A 27,362-nucleotide genomic window follows, 5' to 3' on the forward strand; every position below is an offset into this window, starting at 1 on the left:
AGTGTATATATATATATTGTAACACAGTGGGGATGGGATTGGGTCATCCCCGCAGTAAAATGTATGGTTTTGTTTTGTTTGATTCTAGTGCTGTATTGTTTAATTGGTTGTGTTAATTGTTTTATTGCTTAGTTATCTCCTACACCTGGTGAGTATTATTAAATTGGATCCAGGTGCAGGGTATAAAAAGAGAAGAGTTAGTTTGCTCAAGACTGCTGAGAAGAAGGGAGCAGAAAGGTGTTATTCTGCGTCCTGGCAGTCGTGAGAGAAAGAAAGAAAAGTGCTGTATTCAACCTGTGTGGTTGCTGTGAATGTTTAGTGGGGAAACAGCCTAGCTGTCCCACGTGTAGTCAGGGTGTTCCTGGGTGTGTTAGTTAGTGCTCGTACAGAGCTAGGTATTTATTTTGTGTTTGGGTATTTTGTGTTCGTGATTTGTTTTGTTTTTGTTCATTGATTCTTTATTAAAAATTAGCGCAAAAGCGCTCTCAAACTCTCCATCTGTGTCTGGTTGGCATTTTAAAGGGCAAAACGAACCCGAGCCGCAAGGCTCGTTTACAATATACATTTTTGAAAACAGTCTGTTGTAGTGATGAGCTCTTGTTTTCTCGATTAGTTTCCAGCAGTGTGGCTTCTGTAGCTGTAATAATAGATGAGGTGCAGTGAATTACAAGAAGCTGGAGTAGATAATGACATTTCGCATTACCCCAGGATGGAATTAGTTTACTCCTGTAATCTTTCATTTCTTATTTTTTTGTTTTGTTTTGTTTTATAGTACATTTATTTTTAGCATTATATAATGGAGACCAACTAGTTTTGGCATTGAATATATATTTTTTAAATATTCTGAACTGGAGAGAAACAGTAAAGAAGTTTGGGAAGTATGCAAAACAGAATTTAAATAAACATTTGCATAACTTTGCAATTTTAGTAATAGGGAACGAACCCCCGATTGGGATGTATGTCCCTGGAAACAGTGATGCACAGGACTAGGGGAGGAGGCTGTGTGGTCCAGTGGTTAAAGAAAGGGGCTTGTAACCAGGAGATCCTCGGTTCTAATCCCACCACAGCCACTGACTCATTGTGTGACCCTGAGCATGTCACTTAACCTCGTTGTGCTCCGTCTTTCGGGTGAGACGTAGTTGTAAGTGCAGCTGATGCATAGTCCACACACCCTAGTCTCTGTAAGTCGCCTTGGATAAAGGCGTCTGCTAAATAAACAAATAATAACTAGAGGCAGCTTTGTGAACATGCAGGATGTGACATGTTATGGTTTTAAATATGCCTGGAGAACTGCGTATCCAATTGGGATGAAACTTGGTTAGAACAGTCTTTAATTTATTGAGAGCGTCCAATCGTAGGATACTAGTTTATATAGATAATGAAGTAAGTTTCAAAATATAAAAATATCTCTCTTTTTTGGGCTAAGTATACTGTTTGATATTAGTAGACAATAATTCCTAACTCTTTTTGCAGCTGCTAGATGGTATTTGATTCAATATGTTTCCCCCCGACAGGTACTGCAGAACCCTTACGCAGATCGCTACTGAATTCAAATAAAATGAAGCGTTCCAGTGATGTACAGAGATATACAGAAATACCTGTCACTCTTACAGCATACTGTGGCTGTAGGCCATTGCGATTTACTTCACTGATCTAATTTAGTTTTTACAGCCATGGATGTGGATGTACAGTATTAAACATATTTCCCTTTTTATTGGGATGTCAAAGCTGTGGATTCTTTGTTTGCTCAATCCAGGCAGGCTGCAGTGATGGGTGAGATTACAATACCTGTATATTCTAATGAAGTCCTTCCCTCAGTTTCCTTGCAGACCCTCCTGGAGATGACCACCAGCCTCCTGAACCATGACCTGGACTGGTCCCTGTCGCACCTGTGGGCCGCCGTGAGCAGGGGTCTCCACCCTCGCCTGGACCACTGCAGCACCTGCCTGCAGCACTATAGGAAGAAGCTGGAGGCAGACGACGAGATCATTATCTTCAGGTAGGGAAGCACTCTGGGTCTGGGGACCGCCAGTCAGTACCGGCTGTCTTATCTGTTTCTAGTACACTAGGTTTTAGTGTGTAACACCTACAACAGTAACTAATGCATACTGGCAATTATACTAAAAGAAACATTTATTTGACAAAGTCTTTCTCAGTGTCTTCAATGACGTATTGTACATGTCTGTTGTTTCTTCTTGTACCGATTCGATCTTGTGATGCATCTATAATTGTAAAAACACGCAATGGTAGAATGTAAAGTAATACTAAAAGTTTTTTCAGTTTTGGATGGCAGTTATCTGTGCAAAACTTGCAGGGTGGTGGGTCCAGTTATGTTGAGTAATTAGCTTAAAATTATAGAAATTTAATTGTCACTCCTAATATGGCAGGTCTTGTAAGACATACATTTAATATTCTAGGCTGTAACAATGTGTAATCTATAAACATAAGTTTTAAAGCAAGCAGCCTTATTCTTGATATCCAGTCTCAAATTGCTGCAGTATATTATCTCAGTTCCCCATTTTCTTCTGTTGTCTGTTGTTTGATTCTTTGTTGGTGTTTTATGAATATGCATATTTCATGTGCTGCAGTGAGATCATGTGCTGTGCTGCAAAGGTACCAGGATGCAGCATTTGTCTTTGGTATTGTATTTGAAATATTTCCTAAAAAAAACAAGTGAAGAACCAAAATGTTCTCCACACAGTACAAGGGGGACCAGTAATAATGATCACAAAGCTAAGAGATTAAAAAACGGGGAACATTGATTTTGGCTAGCTCTCAACAGTGAAAAACAAAAGGGAAGATGATTTCTACTCCTGAAAATGAAAATCTACTCTCAATTAAAGGTAGATGCCAGAGACATTGACAGGTTTTATTTCTGGTTCTTGGTGGACAGCTTCTTGAAAACAAACTTATGAACTGGTAAAAAGAAACGCTCTTGAAAGCCCCTGTGTTGTTGTTGTTCTACCTTCCGTTCGCTCCAGTGTACCCTGTTTATCAAGTTTGTTTAACACTGTAGAACATTGCAACTCCACAAGTGGGCAAAATGGGGGGGGGGGAATACAAAGAATTATGATTCTCAACTCCACAACTCTCTTTAAAAGTAAATTCAATTCTAACCATAATAAAATAAAAAACATAAAAATAAGAAACAACTTTCAGGACCAGAATTCAGGTCCCTAACATTAACCCCATGAGCTCTAGCTGAGAGTAAGAAGGGGTTGGGATAAAGGGAGGGTGTAAAAGATGGGAGTCGGGGTTAAGAGATGAACAAACCTGGTTCTCATCTACAGGGAGGCTCTCGTAATCATCTGTATTATGTTTTCTCGGGCAACAGGGATAGTGGAGCCATACTTTCATGTATGAGACGTGAACCCAGCTTCTAAAGACCATTTAAAGGAACATCCAAGAGTGATCTTGATATCCAGGTGAATTTAACATAAATATGTATATATATTGATTTATCAGAGTGGTAAAGATAGGTCTTTTAATACAGATTTCGCTGTATTTCATTTTTATACTGCTCGACCAAGTGATGAGGAATCTGAGTGAAACTGTGTGTGAATGGAGCCAAGAATGCAGATTCATCTTGCAATGGGATTTTCCTAATGAGCGTTATCACAAGTAAAAGGTCACAGCGAAAACATTGCAGAGGTCCATTCTACCTCAAGTGCCCCATTCCTGTTACTCTGTACAGAAGGGGCTGATTAATTGATGTCTGGGGAAGCATATTGGTGTTGAGCTGTGCACCAAACCGCATTGGTACCTGTCATTAGCATTACAGCATACTCACAAATCCAAGTTCTGTTGCACCAGAAGTGAAATGCAGAGGGACACCAAATGTGCAGTATTTTATTTTTTTTTAGAAATTGCTTTGAAAGAAATGTTATTAAGTAAGGTTCACTTCAATTATTTGATGCTTAGTGTCATATCTAAGTTCACTGAACACCAGGTCCATAATAGGACAGTGTTATTTGGATCCACTTCTTTAAAATATATAGGGTTATCTACAGACATACATACTGTATACAGATTGATAGATATGGAACATGTTGCTTTTCAATATAAAACACCATCTTTGGGAGGTTATGTCAATGCATGATTAAACTACCCCATATCTGTCAGCTGTAACCTTTACTTGCTTGTCAGGTTAACAGTGGTGCATTACTGTCCTGACATTCAGGGATTAATTGACCTTGTTCCTGTGACTAATAAGAGATCCTGTGCCCCTGGAGGGAGCTTACTGTTTAAGAAATGATGCATTCACCTTGGTGGAACGAATCAACAGGGACAGCTACTGACAAATAACATACTTCCATAGGAACTAGGCAACCAGAATAAAAGGCTAAGTGTTTGTGATGTGCATGGGTTTACCTATTCCCTACTCCCTTATTATTTGAACCCACTAACACATCCCATTTATTTTTATTTCAGCCATATTGATGAACCTTTGAGCTTTAGAGTTGGAGGTCTGCTCGTGTTGAATATTTTTTACATTATTTTATTTGCCTTTTATAAATCTGTGGGAAAAGTTAGGGAATGTTTTTGGCTGCCATTGCAGCCTTGCTACAGAAGCCTCTGGGTTATTCAAACACTGACCGCAAAATGTGATAGTGACCAAGCCATTGACCCCTGACCTTGAGGTAATATGAAATAAGTTAAAAAGACTGGGTTCAAAAGACTAGTGTTTTTGTCTTAATGTTTGGTACACTGGTGTACTCTATGATTTTCTCAATTAAGTTCTATTTCCTGTAAAAATGAGCTGTTTTCCTGCCACATTAATTGTAACATTTTGCCATTTCAAGTGATACAGTGGGAACACTTTAATATAATGTCTTCCCACAAGGTACAGAGCTGTTTTCTAGAAATCTTTCAGTCAAGTTCCATAACCGGTGTTTACCAGTAAAAGTTAACATTAAGTGATTAGTGCAATCCAGGGGGATTCCCCAGTGCTATAAATGGCTGTAAAAAAACAGCTGTGACTTCTCGGGGTATAGGCTGATCAACAACCCCCCTTTATGTGTTTTATCTTCTTCTTACCTTTATGATTGTGTTTAAAGTTATGTCATTTTTGTCAGAAGCGCAACATTTACAGTATACTTCCATATCTATCTTATGATGTTAATGACAGGCAATCAATATACTTCCATATCTATCTTATGATGTTAATGACAGGCAATCAGTGAAGCCGTAAAAAAAATGCACATCTGAGATCATTCGAAAACAGCTGTCAGCAGTGTCTCTCAGGGACAAGCCAACTGCAGTTATGTATGGAGAATGGAAAATGAAATATGCAGCATCTGAAAGAGCTGACTGTTGATTAGAACATTTGCGTAGGCTGAAGATTAATTGGGGAATGTGTTTAATTGCAGTGCACATACTGTTTTTTCTGTTATCTCGAAAAAAAGAAACCAAAAAAGGTGTAAACAGGAATGTGTTGTAGAAGTGGGAGTAAATTATATTTACAGCATGTAATGTTTTTTTAATCACAGACAAAAGCATCTATTTTCAATAGTATAGACGGAGCTACGTTTATGTTTTCTGCTGTTCACCGTTTTTGTTAGCTATGATGGTATGCTAATTAGAATCTATTAGTATTCACATAGGCCCCTATGCATGCACTGCCTTCTGCCATTTGAAATTCCAGATGGATCTTTATGCCAATGTATAGTTATGGAAGACAATGTTATATCAGCTTTTACTTTGCATTTATAGTAGTGAAATGAATAACCCTAGCCTCCCTCTTCATTAACAATTAGAAATCACCCTTATTCTAAATTCAGAAACTTTTGTCTTAATCAAAACTTTAACACAGAGTAATGTCTCAGTTATCATTGTGAGGGGAGGGGAGGCATTATCTGGTATCACATTGAATGACATACCAGTCTTAGCAGGCAACATTGCCTGTAACCATTTTTGGGTAGTGAAATAAGAACAGATATCCCACCCAGTCACTGAGTATGGGTAGCACATTTGGGGTATGGGAATGAAAGACATGGAAGCTGTATTTGGTCAGACCGTATTTATCGCAAGTTTCAGAGTTTGCTTCAGATTTCATTTTCTTCTTTATTTTTTAATGTCCACTTGTCATGTTTGCATGAATTCTAAGCAATTCTTATTGCAGTTATTCAAATACTGCTGCTCCAGTTCGAGTTGCCTGCTATAGATATATTGTATGTAACATAGACCAGATCAGCAGCCGTGGCTTTATAGAAGTACGAGCCAGAGCCACATAGAGATCTGTTACTTCTGGTTCTTCACATGTTTTAGGATATACAAATATTTCAAATACTACACTGTAGATAAACCGCTGCAATCTGGTACTTCTGCAGTGGTTCTCAATTACATTCTCTGGTGGGCCAGATAAGGCAATGTCCAAACGCAGGGGGGCCACAGGGCGCTCAAGATGTGCTTAGTGGTGGGGGGTTGTTTAAATAGTCATGAAAATCTGACTATCCAATCAGACTTTACATACAGTAACAAAACATTGCAACACTGCACTTGCACCAATCAACTAATACATCTCCGCAATAACTACTTAACATGATACATTGTTTGATCGCCATTAATAAAAAAAATAGAAAGCAAATATAATTTCCTGACCAGTATTCAAACAACCTCTTGCAAACAAAAAATTATACAAATCTCACTGCGATGCTATTAAAACAGCATGCTATTAATTTTAATTTTATTAAAACTAGAAAATGTTCTGACAATTACTGCGCAGCAAGCATTCAAATTAACTAACGAAAGCACTTATGTTGTATAAGCATTTTATTAAGCGCCTGATTAGAAGTGTAGCACAGTGTCAAAATATGCATGTTCTAATAAACTTCAGTGCATATCCACCGTGCCACCTTTGAGAGGTGCATTTCTTACTTTTGTCAGACAAGTTTTTTTAAGCCCAAATAAAAGATATTTGACAGGCTCAGTTTCTATGGCCAATTTCCTGTGACTGAACACTTACAGGTGACCGCATTGCTAATTTTCCTAATACTTAGTTTATCATATGAAAAATAAAGGAAATGTAGACACTTAAGTTTTTTTTATGCACTTCTATAATAAAACCAAACTGTTACTCATTTTAAAACATACAGCAGCCCCTCTCAACTTCCCAACATTTACCTTGCTAGTTTGGCCAGTGTCTGGAAAGTGTGAAGCATTTTTGAGTGATGTGCATTACCTGCATCTGTATCCCCCGATTCTGACTCGCTTGCCAAATCTGAAGCATCACTTTGTTGTTGTTTTTTATGTTAATCCCACACATCACTTGCCATTTTAGACACAAACGTGGATTTTTGGCTTTGAATGAATGTGCAGCAATGTTTGTAAGAACATTCAGATAGTTTCGCCGAACTAAAGAAAATAATATTACTACCGCTGTTTTCATATTGCACGAAGCCTTCTCTCATTGCTCAACCAATGAGGCACTCAAACTAAGCAAATGTGGTAGGAGAGGAGTCTCGCTGGCCCTACAGAAACCAAGCAAATGGGTCTGGAGAGAAGAAACTGCTGTTTTAATCAAGAGACTTTCAAATTGCATTGGCCAGGCTGGATAGTCCACATGGTAAAAAAAATAAATAAATAAGAACTGTAACCACATAGTCAAATTGTCAAATGTGTTTTAATCTCATCAATTAAAGAGAATGCATTCTTTCAGATATTTGGCTGTGTTTATCAAAGCTTCACCTTGTGGTGTTCAGTTATTTTGATGATGAAAATACAGCTTTTTTATGATGAAAATACAGCTTGATATTCTGACACTGTTCTAGACTGTTATTCTACACATAAAAAAAGACTGAAAATGCAGCCGTTAAATAAATCTTTGTGAATAGGGGATATTGCCTGCAAATTAGGGACACGGCAGGACCCTAATGTTTGTTTTGACCCTCAACCATATCTCAAGAAACATACTGTACATACCTTAGATATGTATATATGCTTCCACTTCACAGCCACTGCACTATATTTATATTTCACAAATCCATTTTATATCCAGTGTACAAACCAATGTATTAAAAGATCCATGGTCCCAGGGATGCTTGGTTTTTGTTCACATGCCTTGTTAGAAATGTACAGTTTGAGGCTGGAGGTCGTGGGATTGTGGGGTCTGTGGTCCAACAGCACGGAACAATTTATTTGTCATTTGTGTGCACATTAAAGGGGCATGTTACTCTTCAGCTTGTTATGAGCACAGACAATTCATTGCATTTCTTTGGTATGTTATGTACAATATAGTATGCTGACAAAACAGTTGATGAAAACAGTAAAATGGTGCACAGCATATTACTTTTATGGTCAGCATTATATGCAGATGAGAACTGTGCAAACGAAAAAAAAGTTCTTAACAGAACTGTATTGTAGTACCTTTATGTTCCATAGTTGTTATAAAACAATTATAATGAGAACATCATTTTGTGATTCCATCTCTGTTTTTGATTGAACTAGCGATACTTTAGATCGGTCTACCCACTTCTAAGTTAAAGTACAGATGTTTGACTTGGCTAGCCCCCTTTGAAGAGCAAGAGCTTTATAGAGGATATACTGTACTATGGGCTTAGAGTACTGTAGTTAGTCCACTCATGAGGATGGTCAAAGAACCCACAAGCCCCCCCAAGGGTTGAAGCCATCCAAACAAGAGAAATAGCCACAGCTCTGTGAACTTTCATAGACTATTCTGTTTATGTATGGAAATGAAAGCATGTTGACCTTAAATTAAACTGCTGAATTTGGAGGATTGACTAAGATAGATTAAAATATGTAGTGTAGTTTGGAACAGTGTGATTTGATTTGAATGCAAGTTAGAGTCTAACTGCTGAAAAAAATATTCACTGGGCAGCATCGAATATGTTAATTAATGCCAGATCTCTAAACACTTAAATATAAATATACTGTCAACGGGGAAAAACATATTATACATTTCCAACACTGCTTGTAGGCTATTAGTTACAGATAAAGTATTTCCCTAAGCCCTGGCAGAACACACTGCTGCTGAATAATTAGCTTCAATTAAAAAAAAGCAGATGGATTCAGTTTCTTGTTTATTTCGCAGTTCCAAAAAAAAGTGTTTCTCAGACTTTGTCTGTGTGGTTGAAGTTAATTTTTTCTTCAGCAGCAGTGCAGTTTAACAGCAAAGCATTTTATTTATTTGCGTCTCCCAGGTGCAGCCTTTAAGACTGCTTACAGTGCAGTACTGCAGCCTGTTCCTTACTGAATTGTAATTATGTTTTTTTTTCTTTTGTTTCAGATTAAAGTGACATCTGTTCATAACACAACCTTTGGGGATGCTCGTGGAAGAAAGGTAAACATAATTAGTGTGTCGTGACTGGTGCTGCGCAGAGCAATGGAAAATAAAATGAAGTGCGTTTTGAGTGATTTTGCATGTGAGAATTGAATCTGCTGCTTATCCTGTGGTGTGCGGCTTAAATATCTAAAACAGCTTTAATGTAAAACAGGGCTGTCTCCGCTTTGAAGACTAATTACGGCTTAATTTGTAAAGCAAAAGAAAATTACAGTCAAATAAGGTGAAACACATCATGGCGCTGCACCCATATACATTACTTACTTTAAAGTAAAATGAAAAGCTTTCTAGTTATTTGGAAATGTTGGCATCACTTTATAACATTGGGCTCATCTACGCTCATCCGGTTCCTAGGATGTGAAGTTGGGTCTTGCAGGATCTAAGTGATTTGGCATCAGCAACATGACTAGGTAAACTATTCTATACCCGCACCACTCTATGTGAACAAGTGTCTCCTACCCTCTGTCCTACTGTATTTCTATCGCCACTTAATTTGCAACTCTGTCCTCTGGCCCTGGTTGTATTATTGCAATCAAAATGATTGGTTAGGGTTAACTTTGTCAGTCCCTTTTAACATTTTAAATACTTTGTTTGAATTGGACATTCAAATCTACTTTGTGCTGTATAACTATGTGCATAGTCATTACAATGTATATTTATTTTACTATAATGACTACAAATTCATATTATTCAATAGATCTCAATGATGACTGTAAAAGTGTTAACGGATATAAGTCACAGAATTTTCAATTTTAGTAGTTTTGGTGTTGCATATAATGTTATGGATACTTGCATGCTTGTTATGTCAGTTTTCAAAGTGGGTATGAAGGGTTATGAATATAGTTACCCAGTCCTTCTTTAGCCTTTATAAAGATGTATTAAATGCTAAACTTTACCAAAATTTGTTATAGTTTCTAAATATTTTGTTTAGTTTAAAACATGCTGGTGGGTTCCTGTTTAGTTTAGTGGTACTAAAAATAAAACAAATTAGGCAAAAGTTTTAAATTAGTGTTTGAAAGTTATATAATTTCTATACTGTGTATCAGGTTTATACAGCAGCTCTAAAAAATGCTCTGTCCCTAAGCATGGTGGCAATAAAAAAGATTGTGTTCCTTAAACACTGTATTCATAGTATAACTTGAATTTCCGTTTTTAACTTGGTGTAGTCACTTGTCCTAAATGATTACCTCAGTCTTTGCAGTCATTATTAGCAGTTCTATTGCTGTCCTGCAGAAAATTGTGCCGACTTAAATAGTTGATGTTCTTCAATATAATGAGAATCTGAAAAAATGTAAAATTACATAAGGTGATTTTTGAAGTGGCAGCCTAACCTTGATAAATATTCCTGTACATTGATTATATGTTTCAAAGACATTGTATGTCATTATTGTAAACCCATTAAACCGCTGTTGATAAAGCAGCTCCAAGCCACGCCTGCTGTGGGTTTCTATTGGAGGGTGAAACAGCCTAGGTCCCACCCACAACCAGTACTGACCAGTCTCCCTGTAAGCTTTGCACATGACCCGCCTTCCCTCTGCAAAATGACCTGCCCTGTTTTGCCTTCTCTACTTCAATTTCCTCGCGTAATAGAGCACTCACAGCTTAGTCACTTTTAAAGGTTGAATAACCTAGATAAAAACCAATCTGGTATGAGTCACTCTATTAAAGTTGAGAAGACTGTATAAACAGCACCAGAATGTCATTAGTTTACTTCCACTTGTTCTTTGTTAGACATAGCCTGAGATCAGATAATATCTCAATTAATGTGTCTGTCTCAAAGATTTCAGAAATATGAGATAAACCTTCCAGCAGACTGAACCTTTTTCGATCTGGCAGCTGACGCCTTGAAAGCGCCTGAATGCCAGATGAGCAGATGATACCCATATCTGTGTGTTAGTAAGCTGGCTTTTATTATTCGCGTGGAGAGAAGCTGACAAAGACTTATTATTTGGTGCTAATTTAAAACCGGCATGAGGGATGGGGTAATTCTGTGAGTCTAGCCCTTATCTCTGTCTCTCGTACACTGTACATTCATTCAGCTGCAGGTTTGTAGGAGATGTATAACTGATAGTTCTGAACTCCAATAATGTCTGTAGGTTTATTCTGAATGCTAATGCTGTCTGTTGAAAGAAAAATTGGTGGATAAATGCTGTACTTTTGCTTTAGTGTTCAGGACCAAGATTTCTACCTTTTGTAACTGCATAAGCAGCCTTAGCAGTGAGGTTAAATGGGAATACAAACAAGGTCCAGAACCCTTTTAAAGCAGTTGGATCCCAAGCTGTAAATCATTCAATAGATTAAACGTTTAAGCTCCCCGTGCAAACGTGTCGGTTGTGATACATGGTAGAGCTAATAGCTGAAAATAAAAAACTTGATTTAAAAAAACAAATGTAAAACAGCCATATATTGGTTGAATTGTGTAAAATTCAAATGGAAGTGCATTGCATTTGTCAGGGTAGTGTTATTAATCCATTCACAGCATTCTTTCGTTTCATACCACCTGCATAGAAACAATTTGCCAGGTTGTACCGATTCCCTATTGAAATCCCCGTTAAAATATTGCTAATTAGAAAACTAAGCAAGCAGCAGGCTGGCACAGAATCCTGCCAGCCCAGGCTTTCATAGAGAACGGCCCGCCAAAATAACATTAGAAATGCAACGAATGGTGCACGAAATTGAGGGGCTGTTGCCTTGAGATTTTTTTTTTAAGTGCATTTAGCTGATTGTGAATAGAGCTGAAGGCTCGTCCAAGAGTCATTACTGTGTGTTAATGGACACCCTTTCTGGAACAGAATGCTAAGCTGTGGAAGAATGTTTGTAATCCATAAGACTCAATAAACGCTTAGGGGTCAATTTAATCAATCTGTATGTATACCCTGCCAGGATAAGCCACAGCTGTTGTTTTTTTTTCTTTTTTGCAGTACCAGGGAACCCACATGGATTACATAGGTTGATCAAATGGACCCCTTAGTATGCGAAGGATATTCTTTTGCTTATTGAGAGTCTCAGAGTCAGGTGATGTGGAGGCATCTGTCTGTAAGTCACACCTAGCTTTATGTGCATACAGTGGCTTTAGGTTGATTTATTTAATGTAAATCTGAACATGATTGTGGGACACTGTAACTTAAGATGTACAGCATTACATGTGTCCTTGCTGGGGTTTATTTATTTTTTACAATGACTTCAGTGGAATGAATGACTCCCAGGAATGTCTTATCTTGTTTCCTGAGAGCCAGACAGTTTTGAGCAGCATGCACTCATATGTAGTTACATTACATACATTACTGTGCTTCACACAGGAATCCAAGCGTCCAGATGTTAAAAACATGATGGGTCTCAATAACAATTCATGCTGGGTTTAGAGGTGCAAAAAACTGGGGACAAGTTTTCTGTAAATTATTCAGCACTAAGTAATGTAGAAAGACTACATTATAACTAATTCTAATGTAAATAGTGTAAGTGGAAGAATAAAATGGGCATTGATGTACTGTACATATTAGTCTGGTTTACTGGTTTGTTGCTGTGAATGGAGTTATCTGTTCTATACTACTAGAGGAATATGCAGTTTTAAGTGGAGTTGTCTTTCCAAAACCAGCAAAAAAAGAATAAACTGTAGGCACTGTAAAGAAAAATAGCTGGGGGGGCCTACGAAGGGCTCAGTACGACCTAAATGTTCAATGACATTTACAGAGTATCTGCTTTGTGATATTTACATTTGCTACCCTGTACTAGAAAGCCACAGTGATGAGGAGCTGTAGTGTATACCAATACAGGAAGCTACTATACAAAACAGATGTGAAGATTTGATCCTCTACCGTATTTCTTCGAATACAATATAGCGATGCGTGTATTAAAATCGTCAACAAAAGACATGACTACCTGAGTACAAGCAGAAACGAGAAAAGACGAACCAAAACGTTACTGCCCAATCTCGAATCAGTCATGACATACAGGTAGCCATTTTCAAAGGAGAGTCATTAGCTCCCTGAGGAATTAAAATAAGCTTTTACAATTTCAGCATTTCTAACAAACAGCACCAACTTGGACAGATCGGAAATGCTGATCAGACCCCCATATTTTTCGACATGGCAAGCCATGTCTAATGGCAAATGTGTAACTGTAACAGTGAACAAAGCACTGCATTACATTAGACCCTTCATCCTGAGGTGGGTAGCTGGGACCCGGGCCAATCTGGGTACGACCCAGGTACGTAGTTTCACACTACGTGGGTTTGTGACCCGGGTCCGGACCCCGGTAGGAGTGCCAGTTTGAAAGGGGCTTTAGTAACACCAGGGGGATTTGAGAATCCATTTCAATGAATTTTAAATGAATCCTAGAATCCATTTAACTGAATTTCAGGAACACCGCATCTCTAACTCATAAGAAACAGGATTGTGAGCATCTGTGGTTTTGGCCAGAAGATATTAAACCACTTATCTTGCTGTGCCTATTCCCTTTACTCACTCTTCCATGTCTAAGCAGCCTCCCAGGCAGACAGATGCATAAAGACCCCTGGGGATATCACTCCTTTACAGTTCCTAGGTCTCAGAATGTTTTTCATGTGAAAAAAAACAAACACGTCCAGATATCGAAACATCTTTCATTTTATATTTGAACCTGAAGGCAAGGATTTGTCTGCCAGTAGCCAATGCTGGTTGCGTGCAGCTAATCAATTTAAATATACTCCAGATATTCTGTTTTTATCAGCCCATTCTCTTTCTCAAATTTCTGTGAAAAAAAAAGTATGGTTAAAGTGAGGTGGCCAAGAAGTGCAAAGAGATAGCAAATCTGCAACCAGGGGACTGAAACGGGTTGGTAACATCTGAGAAAAAGGGTGGTGACATCTAAAAACAAATGCACCTCTCGGCCACCGTATTTAAGGACTTTATAAACATTCTTGAAAATAAACTAAAAACCCATGGAAACAGTTCTTAACAAAACATGCCTTACAGAAAAAAACTACCACTGGGAAAAGCCTGGGGATTATTAACGGTTGTGGTTTTATTTTAAAAGGGAACTGCAAGGTTTTATTATGAAAAACTACTAAATAAATGATAAGCAGGGTATTGTGTAACAATCTGACCTTCAGGAGTGCTAAATGAAGTGCTTTTCATTGGCTGTATTGAAGTTCTCTAATTAGCGCTGAAGAACGGATGCATTTATTTATTTACTGGGCTGTGGCCTAAGCTCAATAACATTTAATAAGGCGGGACATATCATCAAGGCTTTAAACTGCTAGCAAAAAGAGTTTGCATTCAGAATTTTAAACAAGTCGGTACACCAGCACTCAAATGTACTGTATGTCAACAGCGAGAGCTTGTATGTTATATAATGGTATTTTTGCATTTCCCTTTCCCTTTTATGGTATTTGAAATCATTCAGTAGTGTTGCATTTCTAAGATTATGTATTCCTACAGATACAATGCATATCTCCCTGGCTTTGATCTTGCTTGAGGAAGGCTTTGTTATTTAACGAGCTGTCAGTACTTCCAGTTACCATGGAAATGGTGTGACACTCAACCAGCTCCACCTACTTACATATAAAACCATAGACTAGTGTTTATAACAAACTCATTACATACCGTAACTGTCTTCCATGCTGTGCTTATCTCCACAATATCTTTTTTGACTTAATGGCAATTGATTTGATGTCTGATTCACATTCCATGGGTCAGTATTCAGCTGTGAAGTATAATAACTTCTTTGAAATTCTTCTTTGGGAGGAAGTGACTGAATGAGCATGTAGAGGCAGCTGTCAAACAATAGGAATAAAAATGCAACCAAAAAAGCAGGCGAGGATCACATCAATATCAGTCATATTAACCTGCTGGATGCAGATTGAAAAAATAGACTGCAGATGGAACTGGCAGTCCTAGTTTGATTTGAAAAGGAGACGCGTGTTTCTAACCCAGTTATACTCCACTGTAATAGTCCTCCATTATCACATAAAAGGAATATTGGTAAAGAGAAGAGATCGTCGGTTAAGATCACCATCTTTTCCATGTAAAGGAATACAGTTATTCCATAAAGCAGAGTCTGCTTGTATTTGTATGCTCCTATTTCACCTGGTCAACTGTCCCAAGCATTTATAACTCTTTGTAAACCTTCTGTTCTGAACGTCATTTTACTTGGCTTCTATTTGTGCCTTCTCGTCCTAGTGCTGTGTGTAAAGTTAAAAGTAGTAACTTGGGTTAACTTTTACCTTGTGTCCATGAGACAGTGACACCTTGCTGGCCTGGCACTCTCTCTCCACTGTGCCAATATTAGATACCAAATGGGGCCGGCAATGCACAGTGCTGACATAGACCAGAATTGATGTTTTGGAAACAGTGTTTCTTGGATTTTAAAGAGTGAAAATCCAAGGCCAACTCAGAGTCATAGTGTTATGAATGTAGTCTTTTTCTCCTTGGCTGGTGAGATTTAATTACTTTCTGGTCACTGTTTGCAACACAGCACCATGTATTTTAGAAATGTTTCCCTCCAGTAGATCCTCTCTATGCAGTCAAAGAGCGAGATGGGATTTGAACCCACTTTTTCCTAGTCCCTTAGCTGCTCGACCTCCTGAAGCACAATGAAACAGCCATACATTTTCCACAGATTGCTTAGTAACACTTAATTACACTCCTGGCCAGGGTTTGTGTCTCATGAAAATAAACAGCAGAGGGTGATTTTAAATCCAGAGGCAATCAGACGCAGTTGCGTTGTTGTGTGAGGGAAGCTGTCAAGTGAAATTAGGTGGGTGTTGTGGGAGTTGGGGTCTTGGGTACTCCATCCTTCCAACTGTGACTCCCAGACTCCCTGCTTCGGATCACAGGAGCTGCAGTAGGGTAGTTGTTCTGATAATATGATACCGTCTTTCTTAGAGCAAGTAGCTCCAAATATCATTTTAATTGCTTTTTAAAAAATATTTTCTGTACTATTTTAATGTTTTCAATCATTTTGGGTTCTGTTACTCCAATATGGAGTTATTACCATTTTTCTGCCTTTAGCTGGCTTTGGGCTTGTAGGCACAACCATAAGTGTGGGACTAACAGCCTTCCTCATTCTATTGAAATCATGTGACAATGTAACCTTTCAACTCTGTCAGCCCTACCTACTCTGTACGTCGATACATATGTAGTCGATGAGGCTAGCAAAGGTGAAAAGTCACATTGTCACATGGAATGAAGAAGGCTGTTAAGTCCTAGTACAGTACTTAGGGTACACCAGGGGAAGTCTAGAACCTCAAAAGCCAGGTAAAGGCAGATTTTAGAGAAAACTGAACTCCTATAGGAGCAACAGAACCCAGAAATACTCAAAATAATCGCAAACATTATACAATAAGGGAAATAAAACAAACAAAAAAAACCAATTAAGCAGTTGTGTCCTCACGAAAGAAGCTGCAAGTGAAAGTGAGCGAAGGAATGGACAGTCTATAAAAACCTAATTTAGATGCTTTGAAGTTGTATTTTACCTTTTGAATAGCAGCCTTGTGGTCATAAAATACCGTGCTGATGTGTACAGTTGTAATACATCACTCTGGCTTCTACATGCAGCAGCAGGGGCTGGAGCTGGAGCTCTGAATGCCATATGCAATCTCTCTGTTTTAACTGTGTATACGAATAACATTTTACAAGAAACGCCTGCTGTATAAAGGTCACATTTTCAGCATGGATGGACTTGTAAGGTAAAAATGTACCTTTGACATGAGGTCATGTAATGTTACTGTCTCCTCGTAAAGATATTGGTAAACATAAATTTTGTATCAGAGTGCTAACTACAAAAAAAAAAAAAATATGTCTTTAAAAGCTCTTTGGGCATGTGGGGTCCCATTTTGATCTCGTTGGGAAGTTCTAAAATACAGATGTGCAAAGTAACTGCAATGGCTCATCCGAGAGTATTTTTTACAGCAGTGTACATAAGAAAATACCTATAGCATGAAGTCAATTATAAATGTATAAAACACACATTAGAAATCATCTTTCTTACAATGTCACCAGTTCTATATGTATGTGTAAGAGCTGTTAATGAAACGCTCTCAGTCATAAACTCCCCAGTTGCTACACATTTCTGATTTCCCATCCCGAGTGCTTTCCCCTAGATTGTATTATCAATTTTAATCTGCCATTTTTATCCTGCCACAGCTGGAACACAGATGCGTGGCAGTCACTAAGTTAAAGTGGAGTGGTAAATCAGAAGCTTCTGTCCATCTTTATTTGCACAGTAGTGATGACATTTGCAATACACTTTTGAGAGGACAATGGTCAGAATCTTTGGACCTCAGTATACTTTATAGTTCCTAAGCACCATCTGGATTTACTGGGATTACACAGAGTCAGTTTGAAATGGCCAAAGAAAAACACTTTGTGCACAGAGGTGACCTCTGTAACCTTATGGGCAAAGATTAGATATTTAAAGTCAGTGCTCGGCTTCATTCAACCTTGTCTAGCTGCCTGGCTTGCGCTTGGCTTCTAATTTCCTTCTCTGCACAGCTGTGGCAGCACTGCAATCCAAAATTCCAATAAGGCTATGTGTTTTAAAAATGACTTGTTTTTAATATATCTTGTATATTCACCAGGGAATGTTCTGTAAATGTGTTGTTGATGTGTTTTTTTTGTTTGATTTTTTTAATAAATATACATCCATATACATTCATTTCTATTGGGTCAATGACAACTGGCATTACAAAGCTCCACAGCTTATAACATGAACTTCATCATATATATGGTTTATATAACAGCACAATGGAATGGCAAAATACAATGGGTATCAATTTAGGTGTCAGTTCAGGTTTAAAACTTGTCGATCATATAGTATAAATGTACTGTTAGCAACCAAACCCTAAAATATATTGCAAAATGACAGCAGGACCCTAGTTTATAGGGGATTAAAAAGCAGTGAACAATTTGACCAAAACCAGGGTTAATCAATAAAATTCTATAACAAACGTTTTGAATAGAGAAGAAGACATTGATAAAGGCTACTCATCAAATTGGAGTTTACTAGTCTCTCTCAAATCTTTTTTAGAGATCTGTTAAGGGATATCAAGATATTTAGTGAAGAAGGGGCAATAAATATACCACTATCAGTGATTCAGTGGTCTATCATTCATAGAAAATGGGTTAATTTAGTGGAGCCGTTTGTGAGACTGCTTGCTCAATCATTTGCATGTATTTGAAAAGCGAACAATTATCTACTGAAGAAATCACTGGTGTAAAAAGGGGAACAAGCCAAACCACAAAACAGCACAGTTTTGAATATTTTGGTAGGCCAGGATATCCAACAAAACTGTATATGCAATATGTTGTGCCATGAGAAACAAACCTGTTTGTAATTACTAAACCCTGCTATTCCCTATGACATTTGTATGTGACTGGATTAATCAGTTCTGTGTTTGCAAGATTTATATGTAAAACAAAAAATACATACATACATACCTGTACATATTCTGAAAGACAACATCTGCAACAATACAGTCTCAACTTGGGCATTCCTTGCATTCAAACCCAAATGGAAACTTCACATCCATCAGGAAATATGGCGTATCTTGATGGCCTCCTGTCAAATCACTGGCCAAACCCTACTCTGCTTAGCTTACCAGATTAAACTTCTAGCTCCAGGCAAAGTCTAAAGTCCCCAGCAAGCTGGGACTAAAGCAATCAGTTACGCAGAGTTTGAGCAATTGACTTGCAGAAATAACTGTTTATGGTGCGTGCCATTCACTCACTGTGTGGTTTAATGTAGTGAAGAATTGCTACTGTTTGCAGAAGACAAAATAATTAATCTCCTAGGACATTACCATACATTAGGAGTAATGGCAAATATAGTGAGGTGGAACAGGGAGAAAGCAGGAGAGAAAACAACACCTTTTGTAACATGTAGAACACCTTTATAATTATCTCTGTATCCTTGTGCAATGTGAAATGATTTGATAACACAGAGGCTCTCATCACTTTCCAGCAATATACCCTGATTAGGTGGATTTTAACAGAGTAGATTCAGCTGTTCCAAATCCTCTTTTGTGTATAGACGTGTCTGGTTTCAGTAAGATTACTATATACTACCTTCTGAGTGGCTGGACAAAAGACATACACAGCAATTGCAGTATTTGGAAGCTGGTTTAGTTTTGGCTGCTTCTGAGGCGAATGCTACAGGGGCTGGACCATGGAAATAGAAACACCTTCCATAGCAGTACAGGGCAGTGGTCCTCACTATGAATGTACAAAAGGGATACTATTCACCACAAAACTATTGGGGGCCATAGTGCGGTTTATCACAGAACAAACATTACTAAATCTCAAAACACTCATGTTTAAAATGGAAAGGCCGGTTTAAGATATCGCAGCATGTTTACAGTTTGCTAAAAGCAGGGGAGCCGCAAGCAAGACTACTGCTATAGGGTGTAGGTCAAACATGATTCATCAATCACTGTTAAACACTCTGTAGTGCTACATTTAGAAACACTAAAAGAAACTTCAGATCCAAAAGGTTCGACTTCGTTTTTCTTCAAATGTCTTCAAATGTTTGTTGAAATGTGTCATTTAATTTTATGTGTTTCTTTTCATATTTCTAAATTCCCCATGATTCAAAACGATGCATCTGCAATGTGTTTAAATTAATTTTACAATAACGTCAATCCAGCACTTTTCAGAATTGGTGTCTAAAAACATTCTACCTTTTAATTGCAAATTGCTTTATTCTACATTTTGATAATTACATTGTATATATTTTTGTGTCATCCAAAACAGTTAAACACCCATGAATGCTCAATTTAAAAAATACAGTACTGTATTTCTCAATGTCTTCAAACTGTATTTATTTATTTATTTTTGTATTTCAGTTGCTGTCAGTTCTGGCTCTAGACCCTCAGCAGACTCAAGCCTTTGACCAGCTCTGATGCATCTACAGGGGACCAGCCAGGGTAACAGTTATTGTTATTGCCATTATTACCTTGTATTGCAGTGTAGGAATGTCCATAGAGTATTGCCATTACAAATCCTATCGGTATACTTTATTATCATTTATTTCTTAGCAGACGCCCTTATCCAGGGTGACTTACAATTGTTACAAGATATCACATTATTTTTACGTACAATTACCCATTTATACAGTTGGGTTTTTACTGGAGCAATCTAGGTAAAGTACCTTGCTCAGGGGTACAACAGCAGTGTCCCCCACCTGGGATTGAACCCACGACCCTCCGGGCAAGAGTCCAAAGCCCTAACCACTACTCCACACTGCTGCCCCACGTGCTGTGGCTGTATACAGAAATAGATTTTCACTCTAAGCATGTCTAGAAACAGGCTTATTTTTCTTCTGTCAGAGCTGCATAACTTACATCAGACTTAACAGTTGAATGTCACTGGCTTTGAGGTCACATGTTGTGGCTGTGTGGTCCAGTGGTTAAAGAAAAGGGCCTGTAACCAGGAGGTCACTGGTTCAAATCCTGGCTAAGCCACTGACTTGTTGTGTGACCCTGAGCAAGTCTCTTAACCTCCTTGTGCTCCATCTTTCTGGTGAGATGTTGTTGTAAGTGACTCTGCAGCAGATGTATAGTTCACACACCCTAGTCTCTGTAAGTTGCCTTGGATAAAGGCGTCTGCTAAATAAACAAATAATAAAAAACTGCCAGGTAAAAACACAACAGATAGAAAGGGCATAATTGAAAAAGGACTCCTTGAGTGGAGCTTACTGCTATTATTTATTATTATTTATATATAATCGAAACAAAACAGTTAATCATGTAAATTTGCGTTGTATGTATTTATATTATCACCTGTTCTGTATTTCTCCATATCAGAGGGTTGCTCTAGCTAAGAACGAGTTGCTCTGTCCTGTATTTAACATCACTTCCCACAGTGTTGATTCACCCACATCCAGCTGTCCTTGTTATCTTAATAAGGACAATGAGGCTCCTGACCCCTGGCGCACTGTGTTCAGTGAGGTGTGTGTTTTCCCTGACTGGTGTCAGTTCTGGCTCTAGTTTAAGTGCTTTACTGTGTGATCTCTGCCATAGTGTTCTCATGAGTCTTTGTATTTATCAGCTGCATGCTATTTTAACATTGCTATTTGGGAACCTTCTAGATCTCCGGGACTAACACCTGAGATAATATAACAAGGAGGTCTTTAGTGAAGCACTTTCATTTCCTATACTTTGTATTATGACCTTCAGAAAGCTCAATGTAACACAAAACCACAGCAGAAGCATAGCAATCAATAAAGTTAACATACAGAAACAAGCCAGACAGGCCAATATTTATTACTGCTATGTTTGTGTTTTTTTGCTGTGGTGATTATAGAGCACTTTATATTGGTATTCATTTTCACAGTGACCTGATGTGTTAGATAATTTCATTCCACTGGTATATCTTTTGTTTTTTCATCCTGATGGAAAAGTGGAATTAAAATGGCTTTTGAAGCTTTTTAGTCTTGATAATAAAGTTTTTTTTTTGTTTTGTTCTGTTTTGTTTTTTGCCGCTCATAAAACTGAATTGGTATCTCTCCCATGAATTGTCCCCCATTAAAATGGAAGTCATTATAAAACTAGTTTAGGCATACAGTAAAAGTGTGTAAATTGCTTTTATCCCACTAGCATTAGTATAATTTGCTTTTTTTTCCATGGTGGGAGATATTTATGTCACTTTAAGCTGTTCATGTTTAAAAAAAACATAATGAGATCAATCGACATGAATAAGATTGAGTTTGTTTCAAATTTAGTAATCGATTGTGATATTTCCAAACGTAGGACTGGTATCAACAAGCAGGGCTTGTGTGGTCTGGCTGTTTCCAGTTTACCCATTTCTGAAATGCCTTGTTTCTAATGTATACACATATATTTTAAAATCTGAAATCAAATGTGAAAATGAGTCGCATCATATTGCAGCCAAGTTTTCAAAGGGTTTGAGTTTACTACGTGCTGGGATTACTAGAGAGCTAATTTAACAGTTGTTTGATATATTTAGAACTGGAGATAGAGGCCTTAATCCTGAATACAGCTTTTGTCTTGATAAGAGCAAATCGGAACTGTAAAACTGAAACACTTAATTCTAAAATATGTCGCAATACTAAAAGAAACTTGGTATATTAGGATTGCTACATCCCATGCAATAATGAGAAGAATCAGTAATTTTGATTTGTTGTGATGTGCCTTCTGATTTCTGGATTATTCTAACGTCACATCAATGATATTTCATGTGGGAATACCTGGAAGGTTGAAACCAGAACCCCTTATCGTCTTTGGAATCATGTCCCTGTTAAGGCAAAGTATCCTCTAATTATGTAAATCTGGTCCATGTTCCAGGTCATATGTTCCAGACCAGTTATGTTTTTTCTTTTTTTCTTATTAATGTAAGAAACTGGGTTGTATTTACTTGTTAATTGGGAGAGTGACGTGGTAATCGCTCGGTCATGTGCTGTGTGTTTTTGGGACTGTGCCTGTATTCCCATTAATATTGGCCAATTTGTTGTGAAATGACCCTGAAGTAGAATAGCATCATTCTTCTCATTAGTATAGGAAGTGTGGAGTAATGGTTAGGGCTCTGGACTCTTGACCAAAGGGTCGTGGGTTCAATCCCCAGTGGGGGACGCTGCTGTACCCTTGAGCAAGGTACTTTACCTAGATTGCTCCAGTAAAAACCAAACTGTATAAATGGGTAATTGTATGTAAAAATAATGTGATATCTGTATAATGTGAAATAATTTATAATGTGATATCTTGTAACAATTGTAAGTCGCCCTGGATAAGGGCGTCTGCTAAGAAATAAATTATAATAAAATAATAATAATAATAATAGTATCTCAGCTTTCCAAAGACCTTTTCTGCCTGATAGTGCTTTTCATGTATTGCTGCACGACATGAACAACTTCTTCCTCGTACTCATTTTTATTCATTGTGCTTTTTATTCCTTCAGCCACCTTGATCCCAAGCTCACAGGTTTCCCTCTGCATTACAAGGAGAATATCACTAGCAAACCGAAGAAGAGTTAATTTCTTATAAATATTTCAATGTGCCGAATGTCGATACTGGCCAGTGGGAACTCTGTTGCTTTCAAACCTTCCGTTCCGGTAAACATTCTACCTGTTTGAGGTCTGACTGACATAACGTGACTTTCATCTTGTGTATCAGGACAAATGTCCACCGAAAGTATACTGTATTATACCTTTCCAACTGAGAATCTGAAGATTATTAAGAGGGATAATGTTTTCTTTCAATGATGAAATATTCCCTATGATTACTTAGTTTTAATGTAAAAAAAAAATATGTTTTAAAATGTACTCATTCTTTTTTCTTTAGAAAAGTGTAATTTAGTGATCTCATACCTACAACTCTCAGGAACTAGGATCAGAAAGAATTTTATAAATACCATGTCTGGTTTTCATTTTACACCAAATTGTTTGACGGGTGCATAATGTGAAGAAGTTCGCCATCATCGTCAACTCATCAACATCTTCTGTAAAAAAATTAATAAATATATATACACTGGTTTGCAGAAGTATTCACCCCCCTGCAAAGTTTTCACATTTTGTTGGCACCTGAGCGTACTCCACGACGCTTTCAAATTAGACTTTACATGTAGAATCTAGACAAACTACTCCACATTGATAAAGTTAAAAAATATATATAGAATATAAATAAGTAAGATTTACAGAGAAAAACTGATTAATCTCAGTTGCGTAAGTATTCAATCCCTTTGCTACTGCAGCCCTAAATCAGCTCACGTGCAAATGATTTGTTTGAAAAGTCACAAAATTTGTGAAATGGTTTCAGCCTGTGTGTACTGAAAGTGGTTTAACTTGTAGATAATTTCCCTCAGGTATATAAAGACTTTCAAGCTGCAACTCACATAGTGATCCAACAAAGCAACCATGAAGAACAAGGAGTTTTCGAAACAAGTCAGGGATAAAGTGGTAGAGAGGCACAGAGCAGGAGAAGGGTACAAGAAAACTTTAAAGGTGCTGATTATCCCTCTCAGCACAGTGAAGTCCATCATTAAGAAGTGGAAGATGCATCATACCACCCAGACACTACCCAGATCAGTCTTTTGTTTCAACTTTGCCCTAATTTACTTAAATGGACCAATTATTACCAATTATTGGTCTAATTAAGTAATTTAGCGCACAGTTGGAACAAAAGCCAGGAGGGACACAGGCCCTCCAGGAACGTAATTGCCCACCCTCGATGTAGATGATACTGCAGACATGTGGAAAAAGGTTTTGTGGTCAGACGAGACAAAAATTGAACTTTTTGGTCTAAATTCCAAGCGTTACGTCTGGCGCAAGCCCAACACTGCACATCACCCAGTCAACACCATCCCAACTGTCAAGCATGGTGGTGGCAGCATCATGTTATGGGGATGCTTCTCTTCAGCAGGGACTGGGACGCTTGTCAGGATAGAGGGGAGAATGGATGGTGCAAAGTACAGGCTAATCCTTGAGGAAAACCTGTTTGAGTCAGCCAAGACTCTGAAACTGGGGAGGAAATTCACATTTCAGCAGGACAATGACCCAAAGCACAAAGCCAAAGCCACACTGGAGTGGTTGAACAAGAAGAGAATTAATGTTTTTGAGTGGCCCAGTCAAAGTCCTGACTTGAATCCATTCGAACATTCATGATGAGACTTGAAGATTGCAGTCCATCGATGATCCCCAACAAACTTATCAGAACTGGAGCAATTTTCCAGTGAAGAATTGCCAAAAATGTCACCATCCTACTGTGCAAAGCTAGTAGAGACCTATCCAAAAGGTGCAAAAGGTGCTCCTACCAAGTACTGACTTAAGGGGCTGAATACTTATGCAACCAGTACATTTCATTTTGTACATTTTCTTTGCAAGTTTTGCTGACATTTAACCTCCTCCTCATATAAGTGTTCAGTTTAACCACTACAGCTCTGAATAAAAAAAGTTCATTTGAAAAACTGTGCATACATTATTTGTAATTCAACAAAATGTGAAAACTTTGGAGGGAGGTGAGTACTTCTGCAAATCACTGTATATATATATATATATATATAGAGAGAGAGAGAGAGAGAGAGAGAGAGAGAGAGAGAGAGAGAGAGAGAGAGAGAGAGAGAGATTTAGATCTAGATATAGATATAGATATATGAACGATTTCTAGCAGCGCCGTAGCAGAAGGGTTAAAATATGTTTATTAAAGATGCCTATGGTTAGCAGACAGCCATTTGCAAAGTTTAAAGAAACCAAGCTGTGATGTAGTCAAATTTTCAGCAGCGCAGGTGTTTCCCCTGAGGTAGAGCTAGATGCTTCTCACCGCAGGAGTCGGTGACCAATCTTCACAAAAAGACATTCACTGTGTTATGAAGCAGCTTCCTGCAAGTTACTTCATTGCTCTTTTGCGTCATACTCCATTCCAAAGTCAAGTTCCTGTTGGACGGCAGAAGCTCTTGAAACAATGACAAGCAGAAAATACTCTGAAAAGCTATCTAAGTGAATAAGCCTCAGCAAATCATTTCCACAGCCGGTGCGATGGGAATTGGAAAGTCTGTCCTTTGAAGAAAGACAGCTAATAAAAGCACATAATTTGCAATAGCAGCGCTGCCATTTCTAAAGTACTGCTTAATTTACCTTATCATGCTGAGGGAGGCTTAAAGATTTTAAATATAAAGCTGTTCAGCCATACTCCATTAAACCCTAATTTAATCCTGTATAAAAGTTCAGTGCCGAGCTATTAGCGTTGCCCCTTTTCAAACTAAATTGTAGTAAATTTGTGTTCTTTTGTAAATGAGCAAACCATTTCTCTTTCAACACAAGCAATGGTTCAGAAAGCATTAACATATTATAGTCGCGTCCTCTAGTTGTATTGTTTTATCCTGACTTCCCTATTAAGTGCATATGCATTCCCTATGTGAAGCTAACACTTCAACCTTCCCAACAGCTATAATAACTATTATCCACAGAGACTGCCAAACGGTTTATGTAAACAAAAGTTTGCCATGTATTTAATATGTTTTACCATACCTCTCTGGGCTTTACAGTGCTTACCTATTCTTTACCATGCTTTATTACAACTGTGCTATGATTTTACTATGAGAAGGGTTAACCAAAACTATTTGAAAAAATGAAACCAGGACTTTGTCAAAACTGATTGATTTCTTTCCAATATCAACGCTGTCACTTGGATACAAACATGTTCTGAACACATTACTACCGTTCTCCCTGACTTTTTTTTTTACGCTGCCTTTGCTTTTAAAAGCATCCCCTGTACAGTTGCTGTTCAGAGTCAATTTGACAGGGTACTTAGAGACGTCAGAACTTTGAACTCAAAGTTTTTACTTTGAGCTTTGATGATCAAACAAAAGTACGTATGGTATTTGATTATTTTGCACTGAAAGACGTGTCCTTCTTGTTCCATTACTTCTCTTTTGGTTTTTCAATCTAATTTATAATGGATTTATCTTTCATGTTTATTTGGACCAGTACTTGAAATGTTTTACATTTTCCTCTTTGATGTGAATGTGATCAAAATAAAAAAAGATCAAAAGGTAGATTTTATTTTTATTTTTATTTTTATTTTCCAATTTTCTCCCAATTTTGGAATGTCCAATTATTATTCAACCTGGCTCACTGCTGCAACCCCAAACTAACTCCGGAGAGATGAAGACAAGCACTCACGTCCTCCAAAACGAGTATCGTCAGCCGTCCACTTTTTTTCGCTCTGCAAGCCCGCTGTGCAGCCATATCCAGATCTTACAGCATCAGAGGACACACAGTTCTGAATTGCATACAGGCCGGCCTGCAAGCTCCCAGCCAGCCACAAGGGTCACTGGTGTCTGCTAATCAACGACTCCCCAGCCGAGCCTAACCCCTACCCCGCCCAGGCAGTGCTTGGCCAATTGTGCACCTGGGAACTCGCATCCACGGTTGGCAGTGGCATAGCTTGGATTCAAACCGGCAATCTCCAAGCTATAGGGCCATCCTGCACTTGAGAGAAATGCTCCTTGTATCAGATGGCTTGTAACACACAGCTTGTATTGCTGTCACAATTGTGATTTAGACGGTGGTTAAAAAGCCCAACAAACCAGAAAGTTTAATATCTGCTGATTTTCCACAAAGATAATTAGTTTCTTCA

At 38.0% G+C, this 27,362-nt stretch overlaps 1 long non-coding RNA gene across 1 annotated transcript; it reads left to right on the forward strand.

Moving 5' to 3' along the window:
* The first annotated feature begins 1,824 nt into the window (after window positions 1-1,824).
* LOC117426302 (uncharacterized) lies at window positions 1,825-22,935 on the forward strand. The gene is made up of 3 exons (XR_004548102.3): window positions 1,825-1,999; window positions 9,245-9,298; window positions 20,118-22,935. It is a non-coding gene; the product is annotated as an uncharacterized LOC117426302 (long non-coding RNA).
* Window positions 22,936-27,362: the final 4,427 nt, after the last annotated feature.

Source organism: Acipenser ruthenus, chromosome 11, assembly GCF_902713425.1.
Source record: "Acipenser ruthenus chromosome 11, fAciRut3.2 maternal haplotype, whole genome shotgun sequence".
Taxonomy (NCBI): Eukaryota; Metazoa; Chordata; class Actinopteri; order Acipenseriformes; family Acipenseridae; genus Acipenser; species Acipenser ruthenus.